The 27,634-nt window shown below is 34.8% G+C and overlaps 1 protein-coding gene across 2 annotated transcripts in view; it reads left to right on the top strand.

Annotated features, from left to right (window-relative positions):
- Positions 1-27,634, top strand: part of Cad87A (cadherin 87A) — an 890,323-nt gene that overhangs the window by 32,867 nt on the left and 829,822 nt on the right. The gene's annotated exons all lie outside the window — the stretch shown is intronic.

Genomic DNA, 27,634 nt, shown 5'->3' with positions numbered 1-27,634 from the left:
TGGATCGACGAATATAATATAGTCGCAAATAGGAAATTATATTGACATTACTCATTCACACATACACATACACAGTTATACAATACTAAAATAAAACTATTTGCAAAAAATTCTTTATCACACTAGAGCCTGATAATATATTAATAAAAGCGAGAGGAAGAAGGAAACTATCAAACGAGTATTCCAAAATAAATTAATTAATGGTTGCACGCTAGAAAGCATAGATATTAATTTCGTTGGTAGAGATGTGTATATTGTTGTGAATAATACAGGTACGTCAATCAAAATTAGCTAGTATTACAAGCAATTTTATCTCAATAAAATTACAATAATATTAATAGCTTTAACACAAATCCTAATATATATATATATATATATATATATATATATATATATATATATATATATATATATATATATATATATATATATATATATATATATAATATGATAGTCGATCAAAATGCATAATTCTTTTAAAATGAATTAAGAATAAAGTATTGAACAATAAAGGAACTGTGATTAATGCAAATGACGAAATAGCGTTGTGATTAATGACAAAATTTTTGTCATCCTTAAAATAGAAACTTCGAACAGGTACGAGTTCTCCGAAGACATAACGTGCTTTCCTTAGGGATGACAAATTTATCGTCATTACATTAGAAAATAATCCAGTAGGCAATTTTAAGTTTTTTTTTTCTTTCTTTAATCATTTGGAAGAAAAGCATAGGAGACCGGATGGATGTAGTAACATGTTATTCAATGAATTGTAGTCGTTGCTGTTCTCCACATTGCATTCCTTCTGCCGTATTATTAGCGCTAGAGTTACTGGTTTCTGTAATAATTAGCCCTGTTCATTATGTGTCACGCGTATCGTGGCATGGTGAAAAGTAGGAGATTCTATTTCAGGACGTGTGAGATTGTGATTGGCAATATGGATCGTCTCGGATACTTTTGTTTTTTCCTACTTCTAGTACTTTCAATTATTTCAAACGTGCAATAAATAAAGGATCATATTATTAGTACTCTTAAGTCTGGCTCTGATTTTTATTCCTTGTTCAGATCGCTCTTCATTATATTAATGCACTAGCTGAAACACTTCTTCGCATGGGGAATGTATTTGAAAGTCAATGTCTGTGGGTGTATCACTATTCATCTCAATGACCGCGAGAACTATGGATTTGACACTAATATCGGTCATTTTTGATTGTTGTTACATGTTTCGGTACCCCCCTCGCAAGCAACCTCCTGCCCATATAGAATGGTAGCTGAATTTGAAAGTTATCGCAAATGGAAGTATCTTCATTGATCTCAGCGACCGCGGAAACTATGGATTTGACACTAATATCGGTCATTTTTGATTATTTTTACGAGACAGCCGCAGCCGAATAGGGTGAATTTGGAAGTTAATGCGATCAGAGTTTCACAATTGATCTTAGCGATCGTGAAAACTATGAATTCGACACTAATATCAGTCATTTTCTACTCTTTTACATGTCCCGGTACACGCCTCACCTGAGACTCGCCTGGTTCGAAATTTGAAAAAAAAAAAAAAAAAAAAAGCTTCGTCTTGGTGTGGGGCCTGGACCAAGGTATCCGTGACCCAAATTTGGTAAATCGTTTGGTCCCCAGGCCACACACAGACAGAAAGACAGACGCACAGACAAACAACCTCTTTATTTTATTTATATTAGATAACCATAATAAGTAAATCAGTCAAGACAGCAGAAAAATGCTAAACATGTTCGTAAGTATTTGTATAGTTTTTATCTTTTTTTTTTTTTTTTTTTTTTTACTGTTATTTATATAGGTCAAATTCAGTTGAAAATTGCCTTTTGGAAGCTCTATTTTAATTCTTACTTACTTCCAGAATCTGTTTCTACTGTCCTTACCTTTTAATTTAGGAAGGATAATAACATTAGGCTGTTTGTAGAGAGGCGATGTTTCACAGAAAACTGTAAAGTGTGATGTGTTTGCAGAAGAATTTCTTTCGCTCTTGCCCCCCTCGATCTCGGAGAGTTTTGGGTTGTTTATAGTTGGGGAGTTAAGATTTAATTTAAAGTTAGCAAATCCTACAGTTGGTTAGTAACAACTTCCTGGCACAAGAATGCATCAGGGCAAAGTAATTGAACTAAACTGTGCTATGCCAACTTCCGGATAAAGTTTTCTGAGTGTGCTCATATTTGAATGTGTGTGCGTGTATGTCCTTCTTGCTGCTGTGATATGTTTTGTGTAATGTAAGAGGGAAGGGAGAAAGCTGGAATCCAACTAGTCTTAATCGCAAGGTTGCCACTTTGTCAGAAGAAAAATACCCTGATATAAATAATAATGAATTTTACTGTTTCTCAGTCTTTCAGTTTCGATGATTTCAAGAAAGTTTGTGGGTGAGGAAGCAAGCTTGGCCTTGCTTGGAGGTTATACTTTAAGACTGAATTACTTAAAGTAAGCATGAAATCCACTATGACTTGATAGTAGTATGTCCTATTGGAATGCGAGGTGTTCCTTATTTACTTCTAGTCTATATGAGTTCATCATGAACATCATATCTCCATTTTACCATTGTTCCGACTGTCTTTTTTTCCCCACCAATTTTTCCATCAATATTCTTTATTATCTTTATAATTTAGCCTACTGTACGTGACACAACAGCAATACATTAAAGTAAAGAGTTAATTTTATTTAATTTAAGATTATCGTATTCAGAAGTTTTTAGACAAGAACAACTTAAAAACACTTTGAAAAAAAATCTGGTATACTAACTGTAATTACTGTAGGAACCTAACAACTTAAAGCCTTATTTAAATTATTGTAGTTGAGATACCTATAATCTAAAGCAGTAATGGCCGAAAGGCGGACTTATCTGACTTACGAACAACACGGAACAATTTGTCTGTTATTTATTTTTTAAACTCCGTAAGTATCTGCCATCATAATATACCAGAATCGAGACTTGACTTCAAAGTACGAAAATATTACCAAGCCTATTCTACAATGTAAGGTCGTTGGTATCGGGCCGATTAAAACAAACAAACAAAAAGAAATGAAGATTTAATATAGTAAATTTAAAACGTTCTAACCATCATGCCTTAATTTGCCTAGACCCGTGAAACAAGCAGCAGGATACCCAGAATAGAACGGCAATTCAGAAAATGTATGATTTATGCACATTAAAGTAGACCGTCGCGTCGGAAGGAGACGAATAAAAAATGGCCCCGAAATATGATGGCCCGTAGTGCGTTACAAATTGTTCATCACTGATTTAAAGAACTTATGTCTATCTTAATCATTAAGCAAAGTCCGATCAGAGAGTGGGAAGATATCGCAATGCTCTATAGTTGTAGAAGTGTCTCTTTTGGAAATTCTGATGCAAACAGTTCAAATCACACACGTTCATTTAGTAGATACGTGATCAGCAAATTCAATTCCAACACCATTAATGAAAAAAAAACTTTCGACTGTTTATGATCTTCGTTTAACACTAAGAGAAACTGTTAACGATCATGTGCACTAAATACTCGAGTATACGAGAGAATCGAGCTTGGAGTATATACAGGGTGGTCCGGAAGTGGGTATATCCTCCCTTTAGTTTCAACAGTATAGTGTTAGTTATGGTAGAATGTCTGTACACACTTACCTTGAAGTCTTAAGAGTCATAAACATCGGTATGATTACCATCCATGTCGTAACACAGCTGAATTCTGTGCCAAGTTCTCACAGATCTTTTGTGGAGATACTCTGGAGTCATGAAGGTGAAGGTGTATTCCACAGATGCTCGTGATTCTTGTGTTGTGTGATATTGAGTGTTTCTTACTTGTTGCTTTATGAAACCCCAGTGAGCATTGTCTGGTGTCGTCAGATCGGGACTTCTTGGAGACCAGGCAAAGGGAGCTAGTGAAGATGCACAACCTCTTCCAATCCAGCGGGCAGAAAACGTCTGAATCAGGTAATTGCGCACGTGAATCGCGAAGTGCGCTGGTGCTCCATCCTGCTGTATAACAACAGTGTCTTTGATACCATGGGTACGCCCACTTCCGGACAACGCTGTATATCTCCAGTTACTGGCTGTACACTCCAGGCTTGGACGGTTTCATATCTACACAACGATGATTCGAATCCTGAATTTGTTCTGCTCGTTTATGCAAGTATCAGCTAGGTGCACTCAGCAATGAACAATATTTCAACTCAACAGATTTCAATTTTGTTATGTGTTTCCCTATCTATTTATTGTATATTCAGCCTGAGAGACCACTTACATGTTAGACTGGAATCATTAATAACCAACAACAGCAATAGAAAGGAAATTGAAGAAAGTTGACAGGATCTAAAGATACCATATCGACATTTGCCTGATAAAACAGAAAATTCGGGGTGAATCTCCATCAGAGTAAACTGCTACCGGATGCGAAACCAGAACCTTGTGATTACGAAGGAAGAACGCTAGCCACTAGCCTACGCCCGCTCGGTTATACAGAGTCTTTCTTACTCATTATTACCAGCCATGACAGATTAACCAGAACTGAACAGCTTCACGAAGATACAGACGTATCATTTATCCTACAGTATCACCGGAATCAACAACGGGACTTCTGAAACAAAATTCACCAACATCCGAACACCATCAATTCAGGAATTCCGGCAGCGCGTATATATGTTATAACAAAAATGCGTAGTTAGCAACCTTGTGAGGAAACTAACCACTTGGATTTCCCTTTTCCATGATTGCTGCGGTTTATACTATACTAAATAAACCAAATAAATGTCAACGAGGTTTTTACAATAAGGAAAAAAAAAACAGTTTGAAGAAAGGATTTAAGATGGAATGATAAGAGGGAAGGCTGAATATCTTGATAAAATTCCTCTCCATCTTAATGATTGTATTCTACGTCTTGAAGTAGCAGTTTTGAGTTTCAACCTTTTATTTAAAACTGTATGGATGAGGTTATGTTTAATATATCTTCAACTTTCCTTGTTTTTGTGTGGTGTTCTGGGAAGAAGATTTATTTTGGTTATCGTATGACAGCTTTTAATTTAGATTCTCCTTTAATTACATTCCTCCAACTACCTTGTTACACAGCGTACTTAAATTTATTTTATGATTTCCTGTGGAAGTTTCGATCAATATGAGAATAATGTTAATGTGATATGGAAGAATGTAAAACTTAGAAATCTTATATCGTGTTAAGAATTTTAAATAATTTACTTGGTTCATTAACACGTATGTTTTTAAATTTAGAAAGGGAACTTGTTGAGATATTGTTATTAGTCCGTTTGTAAAGTACTTATTAACGCTAAAACTATTTTGTGAACTGCTGCAATATCCGGTATGATGAAAGTTATTAGTAGGTGAGGTTTTTGTCCGATCAAATTTTTGGTAATTGAGTTTCTAAGGTGAAAACTTTCATCATTATTACGTGTTTCTTTTAAACATAGAATTTGGAAGCATTTTGCTATAACAGAATATAGAATAAATATTGTATAGCATTTACTTTGTAGATATTCAGTATGACTAAGGTAGAGAGGAGAAGTCGTAAAATATTGATCGCGGTGACATGGGTACATTTTCCAGGTGGTAAAAATAATCATGTTCGTCATTAGGAGGATTCTTTGTAGAATCCAAGTTCGTTGAATTGAAGTGCGGTTTAGTGTTGTCTTCTAGCGTGGGAAAGGAGGTGACAAAGCAGTTTCGGGAATGAATTGCATGAGTAGGACACTAAAGTAAATAAATTCTCTCTATTGTTCCAATAAATTCAAGCTCATTATTACAATTTATGTTTATTTCACTAAAAATATCTGCTGGTATAAATTGCATTTGCATTTGCTGGGCGAACTTTGGGAAGTGTTTGCAAATAATTTGCTCCTCATAAAGAGAAAAAAATCACATTCATTTTTCCTATATTACATGTAATATTGACCAAGAAGTTCTTTCTTTCTTAAAAATTGTTACTGATCTTGGTGTTTTATGCAAGTCATAGTTATTATAACATTCGATGTACACATTTCTAGTGTGATTCTATAAAAAGTTCAAAGATGCTGTCAAAATTCATCTTCACTTTCTGGCAAATCTTTAACTTCAAAATCTAAACTCCACAAACATTTGTTCCCACCAGCTATCGAAAGACCAATTAATGGACTGTAAAACCGTTTAGACCGTGACCATAGTAGTCAAATGTGTGTATGAATATTTTCAACCTAAGACAATATAATAGAAAATTAACTTCGTAGCTGAAATGCCATTGATCCCTGACTAAAAATTTCTCGTGCAGGAATTTAGAGTTTATACTGTTGTAAATTTGAAACAACTAAAACTCTTTAAAAATTGGCATACCTTATCTTCGATTATAGTTAGATTAGGAATATGATCATCCTCGCTCTAACAGAAAAAGTCCGAAAAATTTATTTAAACCAATGCACCCTTCCACAACAAAACAGCAGTATCTATAGTAAGAAAATTTGTATAATTAAAATGTTTGTTCCATTTTTCAACCTAGAACACTGTAATTTTGCTAGATATGTTGTTTCGCGATAAATTGTTTCACAAAAAAAAAAAAAAAAAAAGAGTGCAAGCAGTTACTCTAATTTTTAGCAAGTTATATTCCAATAGGCAGCACAGTAACTTGATCTGTGGTGTTCTGTTTTGTTTAATATATAAAGAAAAATGATTTTAAAAAAACTCTTGTCGACACATTTGAGGAAATTGTTATTGATTAATGAAAACAATTAGAATTACACTTCGAAAAATATCTTAACTTTACAAATTATTCTATAAATAGGCACACTGGACAAAAAATGTCTTCCCCTTTAGAACTAAAATAAATAAGTTTCTATCGCTTTAGATTGTGTTTCATTGGTAACATGTGACTGAACGACTCATCAATGCTAATACATTGCCACTGCACTAAAATGAAGTGAATATGAAAGTCAGTTCCATGGAAACAACTCGCCAAGATGGGTCGAAGCAAAAATGTGACAATGGCAAATTGGATTCATTATGTTTGGATATGTCCATGGGCAAGTAATATATGAAGTTACCCGAACTGTTGATGTATCCAAACAAATTGTCCAACGTATTTACAAGAAATAGGCTAAGACGTGCATGAACGCAAAACTGCGTCAGAACTCAGATTACAAAAAGATCTTAATAGTTCTCCGATAAGACGTGTTATTTACTTGCAGATTTTTTTTTTCCCATTTAGCAGTCTTTTTTTTTTCGTGAGGGGCGTTATTTACATATTTCTGGCAATGGGCGTTTGAATTATACTGGGACATAAAATTTGGGAGCACAAATACGGTATAGGATTCACTTTGTACATATTCAGTATAGCTAAGGTGGAGGAGAGATCGCAAAATATTGATCGCGGTGATACGGAAATAATGTTTTTCATTAGGAGAATTCTTTGTAGAATCCAAGTTCGTTGAATTGAAATGTATTTTCCTTCCAAAATAAAATCGAGAATACACCACTGAGGAAAGAATAATGTGCATTATTTTTACGAGAAAAGGGAGAAATGTAATCAAAGTAAGGGGAAGTTTATATTGGTATTAATTCTCCTCGAAAGCTAATAATTGGTAAACCACATTACCAAATCGTTAGTGTTCAACAGCTCTCTTGTTTTATCCGTGAGCAAAAATGAGAATATTGTAGTCCTTGCCACGTGCCGAAAAGCTGTTTCACCACAAAATCGATCAGTGAATGCAATTTCTTTCCCTATTGGTTTTTCTTTTCCTTTTGTCTCTTTAGATATATTTGTAATATGCACACACACACACACACACACACACATATATATATATATATATATATATATATATATATATATATACAAAAACGAGTTTATTACTACAAAGTATAGCCCACGGATCTCACCACGTGATTCCTCCGGCAAAAATAAATCGAAAATAAATCAAGCACCACAATGGCTTTGAAGCAATCTGTGCATCTAAAGTCCCTTTGAAGATTTTGTAGAGCAAGCAAATATACAAAAAATATACCGTATATCACAACCAAAGGTTGATAGCTATTTCTATGCCACGAGGTATTTTATAGACAATATGTTTGGAATTACTATAAATTAATTGCTACATTCTTCAGTTTTCTAAACATGCAAGAAAACAAATAGAAATGTACGCTAGGGTCTTTCCTAAATTCGAACATTTTGGCATTTTTCCCCTAAAAGTTCTAAATTGTAGGTTAAAAACAATGGTGGAATAACTGCATGCTCAATAGTTTCGAATGTGTAACACGAGGAAGAAAACAGGTTAATGAATAGAGAGGTTCATAGATTGCTTAATTTCTTGCATGCTTTTATTATTATTATTATTATTATTATTATTATTATTATTATTATTATTATTATTATTATTATTATTATTATTATTATTATTATTATTATTATTATTATTATTATTATTATTATTATTGCATTTAGCACCTTTTAAAACATCTATAAGAAAAGCCTAACCGCTGAAATAGGATTGTGGTGAAAAGGAAAGTGGAGAAAGATATAGATATTAATTTTGAAAAGAATGAGTTCTACTTACAACAGGATCCACTTTTCCAACTGTTCCTCGGTGCTGAAGAGTCAGTTGCCTGAAGTAATGAGCTCATAGTATAACTTCTATACAGGTTTGTTTTTACAATTACCATTGGAAACCAATTATTCTTGTTAGTAAGACGGAATCACTGTCGCTGGTTATGGTGGATAACACTAGAATTCACAATCTAACTTCTCTTATTTCTCTTCTGTAATGTAATTTGTGTTTTACATTTTTTCAGATAGTGCATTATTGTTGCGTAGCAACACGGGAGTAATGCATTTTTTTCTTTTAAATAACAATACGATATAATTTATATGTTTGTTTCTTGCGAAGTTTTCTGTAGTTTTCAACTTGATGGTGTTGATAGAATTCTCTGATGAATAAATGTTTACTAGTGAAAGAATCCAAGCGTCCAGACGCAGCATTAGGCTGATGATAGGGTTTGAGTCCTACTTTGAATTAGTTGGTTGGATTCCTGCTTAGCGTCTCTTTCAGCACGGAGGCTATATGAAACGTGGACCTACAGCTTAACGTGGGATCCGGACCACATAAACCTCGACTGGGAATCGAACTCGTGTCATTGGTCGTCCTGTCTGTGTACGCTAATATATAACCACTAGAGAGTTCCAATCCTATTTTGAACATATGTGTTTTTAATTATCCTAAGAGTTTTTTGTTCGTGTTCTTGTCTTTAGAAGGTTCTAAAAAAAATCCAAGTGAACATATTTAGGTAATACCAGTATAAACAAGAAATGATTATTCGATATTCACGTTTTATTTTATTTTATTTTTAATGTCGAGCTTTTATTCATCTTTAAGGCAATTACCCAGTTCACGTTAAACTATAATCTACGTGTTATGTAGCCTCGGAGCTTAAATGAAACGTTGGATTTCAAACAAATTCGATTTTATTAATGAAAGTACTAGATAGTGACTACCAATTGCCAGCTCCAACTACAAAATAAATAGATAGGGGGCATTGTTTCTAATATGCGTTTACTTATTAGTGGTCTAATGGTGATGTGAATATAGCTGAACTTCCTACAGCACAGCTATAAAGTAGACACATAAAGCGTGGAAGAAAATGGCAGATTAATAAGATTTGGAAAATGTGTTAGTAAAATAATAACTTCCTTTACATCACAAAATATTCTCTAATCATTGGCAAGTCATTTATTGAAAATTAAGAAATTGAAGACAGCAGTTTCGGGTTAACGTCTTGGTATTGACGTAGAAATTCTCTTTGATACCCTCCACCGTCTTCGTAACCGTTTCCGTGGTTTTCCATCTATAACATCATTTATAATGTCTTCCCATCAGTTCTTTCCCTCTTTTTAACTTTTATCTTCCTCATTTATTTTTTATTCTATCCAATAGATTTTACATCTTTCTCTATTCCAAAGTGCTTTAGTTTTCTTTTTAAAGAATCGTTTTAGAGAAATATCCGTTTTATGTTGTGCATGTAGGTATGTTTGTTTGCTTTCCAATATTAGTTATTTTAAAACACTTTTTATTCATGCATTAAACAATGGTCCGAACCCAACAACGCAATTAAAAAATTGACTATTCTTGAATACCATTCACATAATGAAACATCGTCAAACAAAATATTCTGGAAATTGAGTCTTCTAATAATAAGGTCTCATTACCTGAATATTGATTTCGGCTTTCATCTTTGGTGTACAGCGAAACGTGCCAAGTTAACAAAAATAAGTCCTCCTCCTAAATCCTTAAGTTTGTCCTGAGTAATAACATTTTTAGTAATTTTCAATTCCTTTAATGTGTCCATTTCTTTGTTTTTTGTTTTGTTTTTAGAAATTTCACCAAAGTGTTTCTATGGGTTTAGTATTAGCGTGCATTAGCCTCCTCAGACCTGAGTCTGTTATAGCAGGTAAAAATTTACACGACTGTAATTAAATTGGTCATTCATGACCAAAAAGTAAGAAAATGTGGTCACTTGGTGTATCAACACTGTGGGTGCGTCACACAATAAGGTATCATATTTTATACCTTAGGTCTTAACCAAGCATATACATGAATTCCTTGCCTCCAATTTAGATTAGCAGTTATGCAAGTATAAAGTGAAAATGGTAAGAAACAAAGTTATGGTTACATGTCTATACAATATTTGAATTTCGATTACATTCTAAATGAATAAAATAAACATGTTAAATATTACAATATGCATTTATTGTAATAGTATTCCAATAATAAATCCAGAAAAGTAAACAGTTTTCTTATTTCTAAAAAGTTACACTGAATATTTTTAACTGTTGTCTTAGTTATAATTTCAAGTTATCTTCGTATGTTGTTTTCCCATTTTGTGAAATACAGCAAAGCAATTTCTTCCGCTGGTAAAACAGAGGTATATGTGACAAGAGGAGCATCGTATAAATGTTAACCCCCTGCAATTTTCCATCTTGCATTTTGACTTACTAGCCTGTGTTTCGGGATTATATTCTGGCATATGTTCAGCATGACATGTTCTTGCTTTCTTAGGAGGCATGGAAAGAATTTCCCCCTGGTTTTCTTTTCCTTCTAACATTTTCTTCACCACTGGAATCCTCTGTTGAACTTGCTTCAGAGGCAGAATCCGTATCAAATATCAGATTTTGTGCAATTGATAACTTAAACTTATAGTAATCAAGAATGTCTTTTCTTGACATTTAGCCTCTTCACAACATTCAATCCACGCTGCTGCTGCCACAAAACCGACGAAGTGAAAAGTACATCTTACAGTCCATTTTTTGTCCTTGATTTGATGCGATACTTGAAATTACACGATCTAACATATCAAAACCGCCCATATGAAAGTTGTACTTTCTGATAATTGCTGGTCTTGGAACCTGCATATACTAATCTTTCTTCTTTGTACACCAACAGCGACATTCACCTACAGGATTCATTCCAATATTCGAAGAAGCAAAGAGCACAGATCTATTGTCGAACCATTTTACTACTTCTATCTTATTATCGTTTCGAACCACCTGATCGTTGCTGCCTCTACCCCCGGATTTTAGTTGCGAGTCGGTTTTCAAATGCATATATTTTGGAATGCGAGATTTCATTATTGTTGCTGTTGCCAGAATATTTCGGTCAGTTAACATGTCCAATAAAGGCATGGATGTAAAGTATCGTTTGGTGTATAATTGTGTTATCTGCTAAACTGTCACACAATTTAAGAACGACACGCCTACCAACATAAAGTGTCTCTGGATTTTGTACAATATTAGAAACAATGTTACTTCTTTTCCTTCATAAAAATACAGATCGAAGGGTAAACCATTCTGTGACAGACGACAAATACTTTTTGTCCTACTGGATTAGACTTTCCTCTTATGTATTGTTTCATAGCTACATTACAATGAAAAGGAATCATTTGTTAGTCAATCGAAACCTTTTTAGATTTTGTGTTTTCTCTACACGCATTCGCAATTTGGGACACCACTGGGCGTATTTACCATAACCTGTCCTCTTTACGTTGGTGAAGTGTAACTAAATCATCGTCCACAACTTCGAGATTTTTTCTGAGCTGGAGAAAACTGTCTCTGCTAATATTGTCTGACACAAGCGGTATCTTAATCCTTCTGTCCCATAACATTCTCGTTTATGGTAGTTCAAATAGGTTTATTGCAATAGAACAACCAATTGCAGTTTTGATCTCTTGTGGCGTTATATTGAAAGATTTCCTAAAATCCCGGACACCTCGCATGTCCGTATACTTCGCTACGTCTTAAAAAAAAAAAAAAAAAAAAAAACCCAAAGTATCTACTGTAATACTCAGTTGGATTCTGTAACTACATTCGTAACTACAAAACACCCTCCTGTAACTACATTTGTATCGGTTGTGACCTAAGGTATCATATTCTATACCTTTACTATTTGTTACTATTATGATGTAATAACTTATATGACATTTCATAAAACACATAGTATTTCCTGTGAGACTATAGATCGTAAATATTATTCAGTAATATCAACAACAAATAATGAAATAAGTGAAACTTAGCACGATAACTCTTCACGTGTGTTCGCCCAGAGTTTCCTGCCATTCTTATGCCTCTTGCAGGGCTCACAACTGCACAAAACCAACAACAATTTATGATCACAGAGCGCACGCCGTATAGTTGGTGGTACCACAGGCACAACTTTCTTCATTGAGGACGTTTGAAAACACGACGCAAAATCAAAGGTATCACATATGATACCCCAGGTCTGAGGAGGTTAAAGTAAACTAATCTGGATCTGAGAGTAAGGATTTCTAGAATTTCAAGAAAATTGCTACGAAGAAACACAGGAATAATTTAGCAGACTAGTCACACCTGGAACTACTTATTTTAAGCTTTCCCTACCATATATTTTCTTTATTATTCGCACAGACAAAAGACAGCATTTACTTGTAAAGTTTTGAAGATTTATTATTGTTATTATTATTACTTTTTAATAAACTTCCTGACATGATGTCTCGGAAATACTCAAGTTCACCGACCGTGGAGTTTAAGTTGAAGCAAGGACATATAGTCAGCACAATATATGATCCAGTCGCTTTTTTTTAAACTGATTTTCTTTAAACCGAAAGTCCAACTTCTTTTATGAAAAAAAAAAAAAGTTCTCAAAGCCCTAATGCCAACATTGGTTGAAGAATCACAGCTGACATCTGCCTGAATATTAACCAAACCTAACATTATTTAAGTTACGAGAACTGGTAGACCAGCAGTACGACTAAGGTTTTTATTATTATTGTTAAAATTTATTGTTGTCTCCTTTTCTACATTATATGATTACAATAATATGGAAGAACCTATATGATCAAGTACTGTATTTCTGATTTCAGCTGTTCTCAGTACAAATAGTTTATTATTATTATTATTATTATTATTATTATTATTATTATTATTATTATTATTATTATTATTATTATTATTATTATTATTTTACATGCTCGATCATTATATATTTCTATTTTTTATTTCTCAGAGTTAAGGTTATTGAATTTTGGTATTGAATTATTTTTCCTATTAACCTACCAAACCTTGTGCTGTTCAGATGTATTGATCAATAATATTGACCTTTTTTTAAAAAAAATTCTCAAGCAAACGCAACATGGTTCGTAACATCTTTCTTTATCCTCTGTATCTTTGAGTTGATAGTGATTCATCACGAAATGGCGCGGCCTATAGGAAGTATAGGGCGCCAGTTGAGAGGCGTCGGAAGTAAATTAGATCTCATCCTCAGAGTTATTTACTGACGAGATGAAGAAAACACATACCTCCACACCCACCCACTCACACACGTTCAAAAGAGTGTACGAAAGTATTTTCACGTAAATATAGGTAGATAGGTAGGTAGCTGTCTTGACGAGACTGGGTAATGAACTTCCTCGGCTTCAACAACAGACGATGTCTTGTTAGGTTGCTTTAGAAAAAAAAAAAAAAAAAAAAAAAACAAGGAGGAGAAGAGAGTGCATGAGTGAGCGAGAAACGAAGCAACTTTGAAGAGAGGAGGAGAAGGAGAGAGAGACACCCTAACACCATATTTCTCTTCTCTGCTTTTGTCTAAGATACGCTCGTAAATTTCCGGAAGGTTTGTGTGTCATGTGATTCAGGGCCAAGACAGGAGCCAAAGCTGTAGCCCGGTCCCGGACTTCCTCCTTCTCCCGCTTTACTCCTTCAGGAACTTCCTTTTCTTCTATGATGAAGGTAGTAGGGAGATACAGACGGAAAGAGGAAAAAGAGAGAAAATATTAGAGAACTTAAAGAAAGAGAGAGTTGCTTCTAGAAGTTGGAAGAAGAAGAAGAAGAAGAAGAAGAAGGCGGAAGTGAAACCTGTCTCGTTGTCGCCTGCAGGTGCTCGGATAAAAGATAGATTGTCCGATTGCTCTTCTGGAGTCCTCTGTGAAAAGAAGTAAAAAGTAGTGGATAAGATGGGCAATGTTCTGTATCAAATAATATAAAGCTCAAGATTAGATGCGAGAAGGTTCCTTATACAGGGTGCGGTAGCGTTCATAGTAGGATATTAAAAACACACCATCAGGCAGTAACTGTAATTTACTTATTACCTCTTATGTCAATTAATAGTTAAAGGTATGCCATTTACTAATATGTAAGTCATTGTCCATTGCGTGGATTACTTTTTGAATATGACTCCTGTCAAATGATGCCTCCTCTGCACAACACATTCATCTAGGCGGCGTTGGAAGCTTTCCATAACTCGGCGTAACGTATTCCCTGGGACATTGCCGACGGCAGTTCTGATGCGATCCTTCAGCTCTGAAATGGTGGCTCAACATGTTCGAAAAACTTCTTGCTTCAGGTAACCCCAAAGCAAAAAGTCTGCACATGAAAGATCAGGTGAGCGAGGCGGCCAGGAAATGTCACAAAAGCGGGAAATTACTCTACCTATGTCTGTCGCAAGAAATCCATGCAAATTCTGGCTGTATGCGAGGTCACTCCGTCTTGTTGAAACCATAATTGTTCCACATCCACATCGACCATTCCTAATTGGGGAACAACGAAGTCTTGCAGCATCTTTAGGTAGCGTTCACTGGTGACAGTTACAGCCACACCGCTGTCATCCTCAAAGAAGTAAGGGCCAATAACCTCAAAGGAAGCAACTCCACACCACACTATGACACGAGAACTGTGCAAGGGCTTGATGTGCAGTTAATGGGGGTTTACATCACTCCAATAATGCATATTCTGTTTATTCACTGAACCACTTAACTCGAAATGAGCTTCATCTGACATCACGATGGTGTTCAACATTTGTGGATTTTGGCGAAGGAGATCACGCATGGTTAAGCAGAATGTTTTTCGTGAAACCCAATCGCGAGGCCAAATTTCCTGAACAATCTGCAGCTTATATGGGTGAACATGGAGATCTTCGTGCAATGTTCTCCTGAATGAGCGATCGGACATATGCACAGTTTGCGAATGACGAGGAGCAGATCTTTCTGGGCTACGCAATATTGCAGCATGAACATTTTCCACGGCTTCTGGTGTCCGCACATTTCTTTCACTTCTTCCCGGTTTGCCATTGCAAACAGAACATGTTGTTTGAAATGCACGTACCCACCTCACAATAGTCCGTCCATTTGGGACTTTCCCATGACGTCCCAAGTTGAAATGTTGCCAAAATAGACGCTGGATAGCAATAACAGAGTCGTTATTTTTTAAATAACCTTCAACAGCAAAGGCACGATGCTGTGCACTCCACCACTCCATATCACTGTCACACTCGAAATGGCAGCTCATTAGTACACGAAGTCGGCACGAGCTGGCGCGCATTCATGCAGTACGTCATTGTACTACGCAAGTCAAATTACGCTATGAACGCTGCCGCATCCTGTAGTGTGAAGTCCACGTGTTAACTACGTAGTTCTACCAATAAGACAATAATTACTATTTGAAATGTTTTAAATATTGGCGTACGTAATGGACATTTTATTGGTTTGTTTCACTTTAGAATTGTTTTTTTTTTTTTCGTAAGCGATCTTCGCAAGTAATACAAATTCAGAGAAAGAAATCGATCTGTATATTCAATCTAGGCAATAAACACGAGTTTCGTTTGTGTAACAAGAACGTAAAGTACTCGGAGTAACCCCTGATGGCTGCAAGTAGGAGTTGTCCATCTCCCTGCTAATAATTTCAAAAGTAATTGTCACTAATATTAAATTAGAAAATGAAATAAAATTTGTTTAACATCCCACGGATATATCCTTCAGGATACAGGACACGGATGATTAAGGAACTTAATGATAGTGAAAACATGGCTGAAGGTGGGAGGAAACGGTAGAATGGTCCTCCTTGAAGCTACAAGTAAACTCACGGACGCAATCTTGTCTACCACAAACTCAGTTAACCTTGGATCGAACCGGAGACTTCTAGTACCAAAGGTGACCGCTCTTCCATTTTTTTTTAACCTGCTGTTATTTTACTCTTTGTCAACTGTTCAGGATTACCGGGTACTGCAGGGACACGAACACCGGTAGATCGACCGACGACAGTTACAATTTCAAAGGCTCTCCACCGGGAATCGCACCCGGAACCACATCCGTGTTCCCCTTGGCTGAATTTATCTACAAAGTAGTATTTAAGTATAAGAGTTCCGAAATTAAGGTATTTTTTCTTCTAATTAGATTGTTTATTAATCTTATCACGAGCACGAAAAGTAACTAACAATAACTGTGATTTGTAATGTTCGACAGAACACAATTTTCTCACACGTAGCATCTGTAACCATGCTTTTCTCGATTTAGAATTCAATTTCTAGTCAATAGACCTACACTTTTTGACACGAGTTGCGCTTCATTTTGACTAATCTGTTACAATGATTATTGTGCACTTAGCTGGAATCTTGGTTGGTATGGATGTCTTTTCGTATGGGTTATTCTAGTAGCAACTCCAAGGTTTAGTGTTTCTCCGTCTCCAAGCGACTGATAGTCGTTCTTTCTCCCACATGACATCAGGTTTGATCTTTCGTGACTAAACATTTTAGTAATATTCTGGATCCTATAGTAGGCCTCGTCTTCAATATGGTCTGTGTTAAGAAAGCACATTAAACTTTAATTAATAATGATACATGTCAATCAGTTCTTTCCTTTGTTGTGTTTTGTTTCCTGTAGCAATCATGTTTTGATTTATTTATTTATTGTTTTTAAATAAACATGTGAATGTAAATAAAAATTTCATATTTGATATTTCCATAATAGTAACTAACAAACTTGACGCCTCAACTAACTTTTGTCTTCGATGCCACAGAAACAACACTAATAATGAGTCGTACTATGTGCTAGTTCATTCCAATTCCCCTTATCTTCTTTTTGGTTTTTCCAAATGTGTATTTTCTATACAAGTGAAGTACTTCGGTCACCTTAGATGTCTTGATATACAATAACAATTTGAGTTCGTGCCGGGCACATGTTTAGTCCCACGTAGTGTAATTTTTCTCTAGTCGCTTTTTGTTCGACTCATTTTGTTCCATATTGATGGAAACTTTGATGTTGGGTGATTCACAGTACCAGGCATCGAAAGAACAACATCGTTGGTGTCGGCGAGTTTCTTGCAAGGTGAGTAACCTTCAAAATCGTTCCAATATAAACTGAACAACTTTCTTTATTTTATCACTAGACTTGCGTGTTTATCTTATATGATTGAAACAAATGAAAAAGATCTTCAGTTAGTTAATTGTGTGAGTTCTTAATGTATTTTACCGGTGTCCTTAGTGTATTTTACCGGCAGTCTCCAATAATTTTCGTTGTATTCTTTTCTTCAAAATTTCGTGTCATACTTATTAGAAGTTTCATAAACTTAAAAAAAAAAAAAAAAAAGCTTCATGTATTATGAATGTGTCCAAATTTAGTTATATTTGAGTAGCTTGTCTTGTATTATTGATGTGAAACCACACTTAAGAGAAACATCTTCATTTTTATTTAAAATCTCATCTCCGTTTGTGCCGCGCATTTTAAGGAAGATGATATACTCTCTACTTTTATATCTTGGATGGAAGGCGGAATTTGAATGATCGTTAGCCGAGTTTTGAGAAGATTAAAATGTAAATATAAAGAACATAGTGTGCAAATAGCAGCTCAACGCTTTCTCTGTTTGTTTGCATTTTGCCATTTTCTCCTCTCAAAATCTGTAAGAGCATAGCAAATGTGGCTGCACAAGGGGCCAAAAAAGGTCTTTACCCCTAGAAATAAGTCTTAGTCTGTATACGAGGAGGAACTGTTGATTTCGTTTGTGTGTTTTCCTTTGATACAATGAATTGCTTTTCAAGAGTAAATGTTGAAACAAACACGTTATGAATTTTAATTAACGCCACTATTTCTAGTTCTCCCAAACGGCATGGTTGAGATAAGTGTATAGATATTTTTAGATGATTCAATGCAAATATTGTATAACGTCTTGTTTTATTATTCTTCTTTTTCTTGCTTTTAGAATGCAGATTTCGTGTTGATTTCCATTTTTATGCTTCATTTATAATTTATTTGATGGCCTACTTTTAGGAGATAGAATCTTTTAAATTAATGTTACGTCGTTTATGTAACATGACTGAAAATTTCATGAGTTCTCCTTTACGACTCAGCGAGAAAAGGAGATTATTAAACAGAATGTTGACCTGTTTTAATTTTGAGAATTTATTCGTGTTATTAATATTTCATTTAGACGACCTTAAATAACTTCTAGGAAAATGGTTGTGAGCTATGTTTTCTGAGTATCTTTTAGCACTATACATTAAGTTCAGCTTCACCTTTTAGTCAAATAACACCAATATAAAGATACGAGATTAACTTTGTTCAACCCACTGTATTCTCTTTCTCCTTATTGGTTTCTAGTATATTGAACTATTTTTATTACGATCATTATTGGAAGAGTAAATTCAATTGAGCAAAAGAAATGCAAGTACAATACCTTAGTATTCATGTACACTCATGTCCAAAATTATTGTCGCATGTCTATAAATACGTTGTTGTAGGAATATAATTTGATAACGAATTCGACCTGTATTTCTTACAATGTTAGTATGTGTATAATCGACAAAGACATGTATGTGGTAAATTTCATGTCAAAAGAGCAGTAAATAAGAACAATAAAACGAAAATAAAACTTTCTTGTCCATTTAGCAACATTTTGTTTTACTCATTCTAATTTTCGTATTTGTAATTCTTTTCCTATGAAATTTAACACAAATATACATTTCCCGATTATACACATAGTATCAGTATTAAAAGTACCCTGCAAAATTATTATCAAATAATATTCTTACAAGAAGACAGTTATAGATATGCGACAATCATTTTGGACATGAGTGTACATTCGAAGATGAGTTCTCATCACTGTCGCATTATCCTTATGATGGTATGATTTTTGTGCTAATCTGAGGTGAACCGGGTTTTCTTGTCTAATCCTGTACAATAAAGCAATGATCAGTATTCTGTAAAGCTTTACACATCTCTCTTTCTATTTGCTGACCCGGTAGACCCATTATTCTTGTATTAATGTAAAGAAACGAGTAGAAGAATATTATGTTGAACACTACTTTTCGTACGGTTAGATGTCTGTGTATTAATTTTTCTTAAAGAGTCCAATAATAGGAATACTAAAGTTAGTCTGAAACTGAGAATTAGGAACTGAAAAAGAAAGAGAGAGAAAGAGAGTACAACGTATTGCTCCTTGGAATGGACATAATTATCGTTGTTCAAAATTGGCTGAACCGAAACAAATGGAGTTTCCGCAGTTTAGCTCAACTTTGATGAGTGCTTGAGGCTATCTCATCTCAGTCTTTTTTCTTTGGCTTTTAAACAAGGATAATTATAAACTACTCGAGGGACAGTACGGTTATTTCCTTTAGATACGAACACTGAAAACCAGGGAGACAGAGAAGGAATAGTAATTTGAACTTGTTCCTCTATTACGATTGAACGCACTTAAGAAAACTACAAATTATCTTACACTGAGAAAAATATCGTATGTGGCATGTTACATGTGTAAATCTTGTAGTTTTTGAGCGAACGTACAACAAACATATAACTGAGAACGCATGTTTTATAATACTTTCTGTATAAGTGTTTCTCACATACAAATGGACGTATATTACAAAGATCTGACGAATGTAATATACGTATATGTATGTAATATACGAAAAACTGTTAGATGTCAGACATCCTGCAACGGCATGATTAAACATCTAAGGCCAGTACCTACGTAGCATATAGATACCGTATGCTCCGTACTGATTTCTGTAGTAAGTAAGAGAATTCCGTATATTTGTATAATATACCACGGATTTTTCTCAGTGTAATTGAACACAATTGGTGCTCATTAGATGGTATGTAGTTATTGTACACATACTATTTAATGTGAAAGTAGAACGTAGAGGTGGCTGGTAAAAATTAGATTTTAAGTTGCTTACTGTACTTTAAGTATTACATATGTACTAACATTTCCACTGATTGAATTTAAGTATACATATACGCCTGTATATATGCCTTGACTTATTTTTTGCAACTGAGGTCTGGTCATAAGTGTAAAAGCAAAGATGCGTAAGAAACAAGAGAACATTTATTTGAAGTTGCTGAACCAGATATTGAGAATATTTTGGAGCCGAAATATTCAGCGGAGGACGGAAGATTTGGGGAATTTAATACTTAATATTTTTGCATTATTTCTCAGATAAGCAAAATTATTCAATATTTTCGGTAGTTGAGATATTCCGTACCTCATTATTACAGTATATGTAGTTGAGATGTTTAATGGTAACTCCATTAATTTTTTGAAAGAAAACAATTGTGTTTGATTGTTTATTCGGGATTCAACTCTCACTTCAACAGTGATAGTTGTATGAAACTAGTGGCCTACATAGAGGTTAATGTTGAGTAAAAAAAAAAAAAAAAATTGCTTCTATTAGAGGCCGAATGTGGGTTTTCAAGACCAAAAACGAATTTCTTCGTGGCTATACAGTTAGCGTACATGCCTTAGGCGCGGTGACTCGGGTTGAATTTCTGGTGGGAACTCATGTAGTTCGGATCTCACGTTAAGCTTTAGGTCCACGTCTCATATAGCTTCGATGCTGAACGAGACTCTAAAGTCCAGATCAATCAATCAACGATCCTGCATCAAAAGGCGAGAACGATAACCATTTTGATATGAAACACAATAATTTTCCAATAGTACTATCCTTCATAGAAATTGTGAATGCTGTTTTACATTTGTTACAAGTTCAAAAGTAAATAAATAAATACTATGCAATAATATCCTGATAAATTTTTGTTTGATTAACGTGAAATACGAAACACATTTCCTTCCGCTTTTTAAATGTTGTTGCTTATTTCTTCCTATTCACTGTATATAAATATTTTTGTCAGATACTACAAATCAGTGGCTAGCCAGGGGGATCACCCGGCTCAAGCTCTTCCCTTAGTGCAGTGATTCTGCTTACATGCAGTGTGTTCCATGTGTCACCCCGATGTTACGGAATTATTTCTTATAATTTATCACAAAATATAAATATTATAGTGTCATGTTAAAAGAAACTTACCAGGCGGAAGCTCTATATTTAACCCTTCATAAGAATTCATCAAACTAACTACATGGCGTATTCTTAATCTTTTTGAGCTCTTTCTCAGTAATATATGCATCAAAATTCACTATCTACGGATGCGAATAAAAAGCATTTAACAAATGGAACATAGTCGGTGGACCGAACTCAGAAGCTCACAACGCATAAAGCGATAGAACATAGACTCTGCTTCCGAGCCTAGCCTGTCCTTCATCGAGCACGGCCACCAAATATAACGATCTATATTCCTTAGACGATGAGCTACATGCCCAATAAACTTCGTTGAGATTCGACTAGTAATTTCCAAGACATACATGGCCTTATGCAGAGTCGTGTTGACGTATGATTAGCGTAATATTAATGGCCTGACTACTGCAGGAAACATATGTTGGTCGAACTCTTTAGTACGGTACTACTCACGCTTCAGAACGACTCTGCATAAGGCCCAAAGTATCTTATGCAAACCAAGCCGAGCACGGCCACCGAATATAGTGACCTTTATTCCTTAAACGATGGGCTACTTGCCCGACAAGTTTCTTTCAGGTCCGTCCAGTAGTTACCAAGAAATAAAGCACCATATACAAGGCGAGCTGAGCCTGTTTCTGACCGAGATTGGCTCCAAATATAGCTATATTTATTCTTAGGAGATGTGCTACTTGCCCACCAAATTTGTTTTTGATCCAGTCAGTAGTTACCGAGAAATAAAGTACTGTATAAATGACAAGCCGAGCCGAGCCTGTCCGTGGCTGAACTCGGGCACCAAATATAGTGATGGTCTACTTGCCAGGCCCGTGCTGGCCCACCAGGACATGTCCCGGTGCGCCCTCCGAAAAATCACATTATAAATGAAGGTACAAGTTTTTTCTTTACAATAAATTCTTACAGCTATTATGAGTAAATAAGCTTTGATAAATACAGTGCTCTCTTTACATAAGGCGCCCTTGCAAAACCACATCAAAGATAAACTGTTTTATTTATTCTTCTGCATGGTACAGTTTGTTACTGTTGGTAAAGAACCCGTGAAGGGTACAGTACGCCCTTTACGTAAGGCGCCCTTGCGAAACTAGGTCAAAGATAAACTGTTTTATTTATTCTTCTTTATAGCACAGTTCTGTACAATAAATATATGCTGTTCCTCCTTAAAAAGAATTCTTGAAGGGTACAGTGCACACTGTGCATAGAGCGCCCTGCAAAACATCACATTATAGATGTTCTTCTGTACTCCAGTTCTGTGTAGTAAATTTATATAGTGGCTGTTGGTAAAGAACCTATGAAGGTACAGTGCGCCCTTTTAAGTAGCGGCCTGCGAAATATCACATTATAAATATTTTGTATTTCTTCTGTATAACAATTTTGTAGTGGTGCTAGTTGTAGTGTAAACAGTTAACAGTGTAAAGAAGCATTCAATGGCGACCCCCTAAGGTAGAGTATGCGTATCGTCTGATGGAATTGCACGAACACGATATCTTGTAGCATTGGAGAGACATTTATGTACAAATTTGAGGGGAAAACACCGAATAATGTTAGAGTAGAGTTGGAGCGGAAAGTGCTTTGGTTGTTTTACACATACTTGTTTATGTATATATATATATATTTTTTTTTTTTTTTTTTTTTTTTGTGAATCTGCAAACAGACAAGATCGATGTTACAGAAGAAGATATATTTCCAGATTGATCGAGATTGAGAATTTGAGAATCCATTAGGGAACGTGAGCTTCGAATAATGCTGCAAAGAATTAGTGAGAGATAGGCGAGACTGTGTCCCTGTCCTGCAATATGCGTGGTTGCTATTTGAGATTTTTAAATGTAAACAAAGTACCAGAGTTTATCGTTCTGCTCCATTTGTATATCTTGCATTCGACATGTAACAAAAGCCACTCGCAAGCTTTAGCACAACTGAACACAAACCAAAGCGGGCCTAACTGCTGCACCATGCGTAGTTTTTGAGATCTAGCATGAAACATATCCAAACATTTAAATTTTTCCGGGCTACGACCATCGTCACACACGTGCTTTCTTCGCGTTTTTACCATGTCCTCACTTTTTTTCTCCATGTAATATCAGTCATGATTGTTTTTCAATAGTTTATTCACATACAGAATTACTTTGTGGCCTAACCAGCAATTTTTAGCACTTTGCCCTCCTGAGATATTGCGCCCTCAAAATGGCATCAAAATCACAAACTTCAACTTTCGGACCCCCATAAATTTAAGGCGCTAGTAGTATCATAACTGTGGATATTTCTGCAGACTCTTTACATGCAATAGTACTCAGCACAAAACTTATGAATCCCCCACTTTATGCCATTCCAAAGTACCCCCTTTAAAAGTGTAATTTTCTGTAGTTTTCTGGTGATTTCATGTTTTGATTTGCAACCCTGCATATTTATTTAGAAGCAAAAGTTTATATTCTATGCAAGGATCTTATAAAATAGAGGATCTGCCCTTACAACAAAATTTTGAAGCCATACGTCACAATTTCGCCATCCCTACTCTGCCCACTCCGCCCAATAGGATCGCAATGTTTTGAGCCAACAATCATGGCGGAAACAAAAGTAGCCAATCAGACGATGGCAAAAACGAGAGTAGCCAATCAGATGTGCCGATGCTCGGTTGTTTTTTGGCTTCATCGGTTTAATAGGATGAAGATACATATGGGCAAATCCTCTATTTATAACATCCTTGATTCTTTTAACAAAAGAGACACTGACCAAAGCTTAAAACTTTATTTTAAATTATAATTTGTAACTGTTTCGGATATCTAGCATATCCTTCTTCAGACACGATCGAAATTAATGAAAATACAGACATATATATAAATGTTGTTATAACAGAGTTTTCTCTCTCTCTCTCTCTCTCTCTCTCATATTAGAGAAAACTCTGTTATAACAACATTTATATATATGTCTGTATTTTCATTAATTTCGATCGTGTCTGAAGAAGGATATGCTAGATATCCGAAACAGTTACAAATTATAATTTAAAATAAAGTAAAGTTTTAAGCTTTGGTCAGTGTCTCTTTTGTTGAAACAATTAATCCAAAGCCATGAATAGTCTTACTATCCTTGATTCTATGTGTATCTTAGTCTCTCCTGTAAACATTCGTTTTTGTTTGGTGTTCGTCTGATTCGTACGTCCTGAGCAACTGTAGTTTTCGTAAACGCTTGCAAATGCAAAAACATTCACCATTCAGAAACACTTTGCATACGACAACGTGAATAATGTTATTGACTTTCTCATACACAATGTTCATCACACTCAAATTTCTATAATTTTCGGAGATAGTCGAGCAACCTGCTCTGGACCACTTCGTGTGGATTGATCCTAATATTCACAAAAACTTACATCCTTCTTTCCGATCAATTTTGCTTTTTTTTTTTTTTTATCGTTTCAGTACAAAATAAATACGCTTTATTTCCTTACCATTCTTTTTGAATATTCCTGTATAATTACTATGTTCATGAGTATATTTAAATTTATATGTCATTCCTCTAATTAGTTCTCTACGTTTCTCTACACTTGAAGCAGTTAAGTACACATCTCATACATTTACTAACAGTGTTCTAGAATTAACTGAACCTTTTACATGTTATTATACTTGTTTTGAATTATTTCTTTATTTCGTTTCGCATATAGAAACTGCCACACAAACTTAATATGCTCATAAGTAACATTCGCCTTATAATTTTCCCCTCATTTTACTGAGTTCGTTATCTTCATACTGGAAGATACGATAAACAATAATGAAATGAGTAAGCCTATTGTAAAATAATTTTAACAGATTTTAATTCGAGTCAAAGATTCAACTAGGGTTGCCAGCTCTGAAAAATAAACCGGCGTGAGCTCATGTGGTTCGGATTCCACGTTAATCAGTAGGTCCACGTCTCATATAGCCTCGCTGCTGAACGGGACAAACTCAAAATCAAATCAACTCAATTGTGAAAAATAAAATTACCGACACCCTCTCATAATCTTCAAAACAAGTGAAGAACAATTGTATTTTAAACCTTGAAATATATAATATTGAACCTGACAAAAATACCAGTCAGTTGACAATCCTATTTCACCGTATTTTACTAAGGACATAAATGAATGTATTTTCTAGCTTTTTTTCACAATAATGGCTTCCGTTTCTAAAGTTGAATTCAATTTCTCGTTGCGATATGTACTGCACCCATAATTCCGTTATATAATATTTTTAATTTAAGAAAGCATTCTGTTGTTTTGTAAAGTTGTCGAAATTTTAATGTCTTGAAGATCGTTTTATTTGATTTCAAAGCCACTCTGCTGACATTTTAATAAAATACTTATCTACGTCAATCGTGAGCTGAAAGAAGGCTACAAAACCTACATAATTTGGTTTTATGGTACTATGTCGGTATTTTCCTCTTGCTTGCCATCTAAAAACTGCGATAAAGTTGTGCACTCTATTCTTTTGAATTTTGACTTTTGACGGTTTTAGTTCTTGCCACGTAAGCTGTCCAGTAACCTCCGAGTTTAAGAGATTTGTGGAATAAATTGAATTGAGAATGGACATAAAATTCACAGTGTACTGATGCTTTCAGCTACTAAGAAAATCAGTTATCTGTTTATAGTATGATTGTTCTTTTTATGTTGAGATTGAAGCTTTTACCTGAAACAAACGAAGGATATTTATTATACAGCAGTTTTTATCAGTTGATGTGCTGGTGGTGTAATCACAGTGATAGAAGAATTAGCGAGAAAGAGTGATAGTAAAATTTTTACTAGGTATCATTTTAACCTAATGGAAAATGTGTGTTAATTTTTTAAAAAGATACAATGTACTTCTAATTGCAAGCAAGTTTAAAGTTTTCACGAATGTGTTAATTAATTCTATTAAAATTCATTCCAATTAAGAATTCTAAAGTCCAGCCATAAATGTTTTATGAACGCTCGTATTTTACAGATGATGTGGTTTATTTTCATCACAATAATGGCTTCCCATTTCTAAAGTTAAATTCCATTAGTCTTTACGAGGTGTCATTTTGTTTAAGAATTAGTACCTGCAACCATAATTCCATTATAATGTTCTTTTGTTTTAATATAATGCTTTGCCGTCTTTTATTCCTCTGACTTTAAACCACGTTTCATTGTTCCTGGGTTCTTGTTATCGTTTTCCTTTTCTTTTGTCATATCTACAACCATATTTTTGCACAGTTAAAAACTAAAAAAAAAAGAAAAGAAAAGAAAAGAAAAGAAACAGCCTAAATTCTGATATGGCTTTATCTTTTAAAGATGGTATAATCACCAAGAGGTGTGAGAAATAGAAACAATGATCTGCCAAGAAAGGCTTTGGAATATGAGATGCGATGCATTCTTTGTAGTCAATAAAGCAATTAGAGAAGATATAGTAGGATTGTTAGGTGGGTAGCTTGATTTTAGATTGCTACAAGAATTTTTAAATTTTGTGTGAGTAGGTATTATTGAAAGAAATTAATGCATACTGTTAAGAAAGAAAGAAAGAAAGAAAGAAGCTAAATATAAATAATGTGTACATCAATAACCTGTTAATACGACGGTATCAATTCATTGTTCGTAATTTGTATTTAAACACATATAATTTTCATGCGTCTCTTTGTACTAAGTATGTAACTCCTGCATTTCTTTGCGTATGGTACCGGGTTTGATTTCCGATTAAGCTGTTTATCTGGGATGCAAACTTGAGTAATTCTTCTAAGTCCTCTTTCACCCTTTTAGGATTTTTGGTAATTTTTGTTACCATGGCGTAGTATCTATCCTCTTTGGCCACTTATTTAGGTTCTATAACAGGTATTTAAGCCGGTTGTTTTATTAGTCAAGTCAAGGATGGCCCAAAGAACACCCCAGATGCGTTTTGGAACCGGATGGTCAACTTAGCGGCACCAAGTGGGGGCGGAGGGGCATGACTTTATTTTTTCTTAACGCAAACTTAAAAAAAAATTCACACCTTTAGTTTCCACGATATCAGATTGAAACTTTGCATACTGATTGTGTATACCTTCGGGTATTTCTGAATATTTTCTGAGATCCGTACGTGAAACC

Source organism: Thermobia domestica, chromosome 1, assembly GCF_964235325.1.
Source record: "Thermobia domestica chromosome 1, izTheDome1.hap1.1, whole genome shotgun sequence".
Lineage (NCBI taxonomy): Eukaryota > Metazoa > Arthropoda > Insecta > Zygentoma > Lepismatidae > Thermobia > Thermobia domestica.
This window is presented reverse-complemented; position numbering and strand designations above follow the sequence as displayed.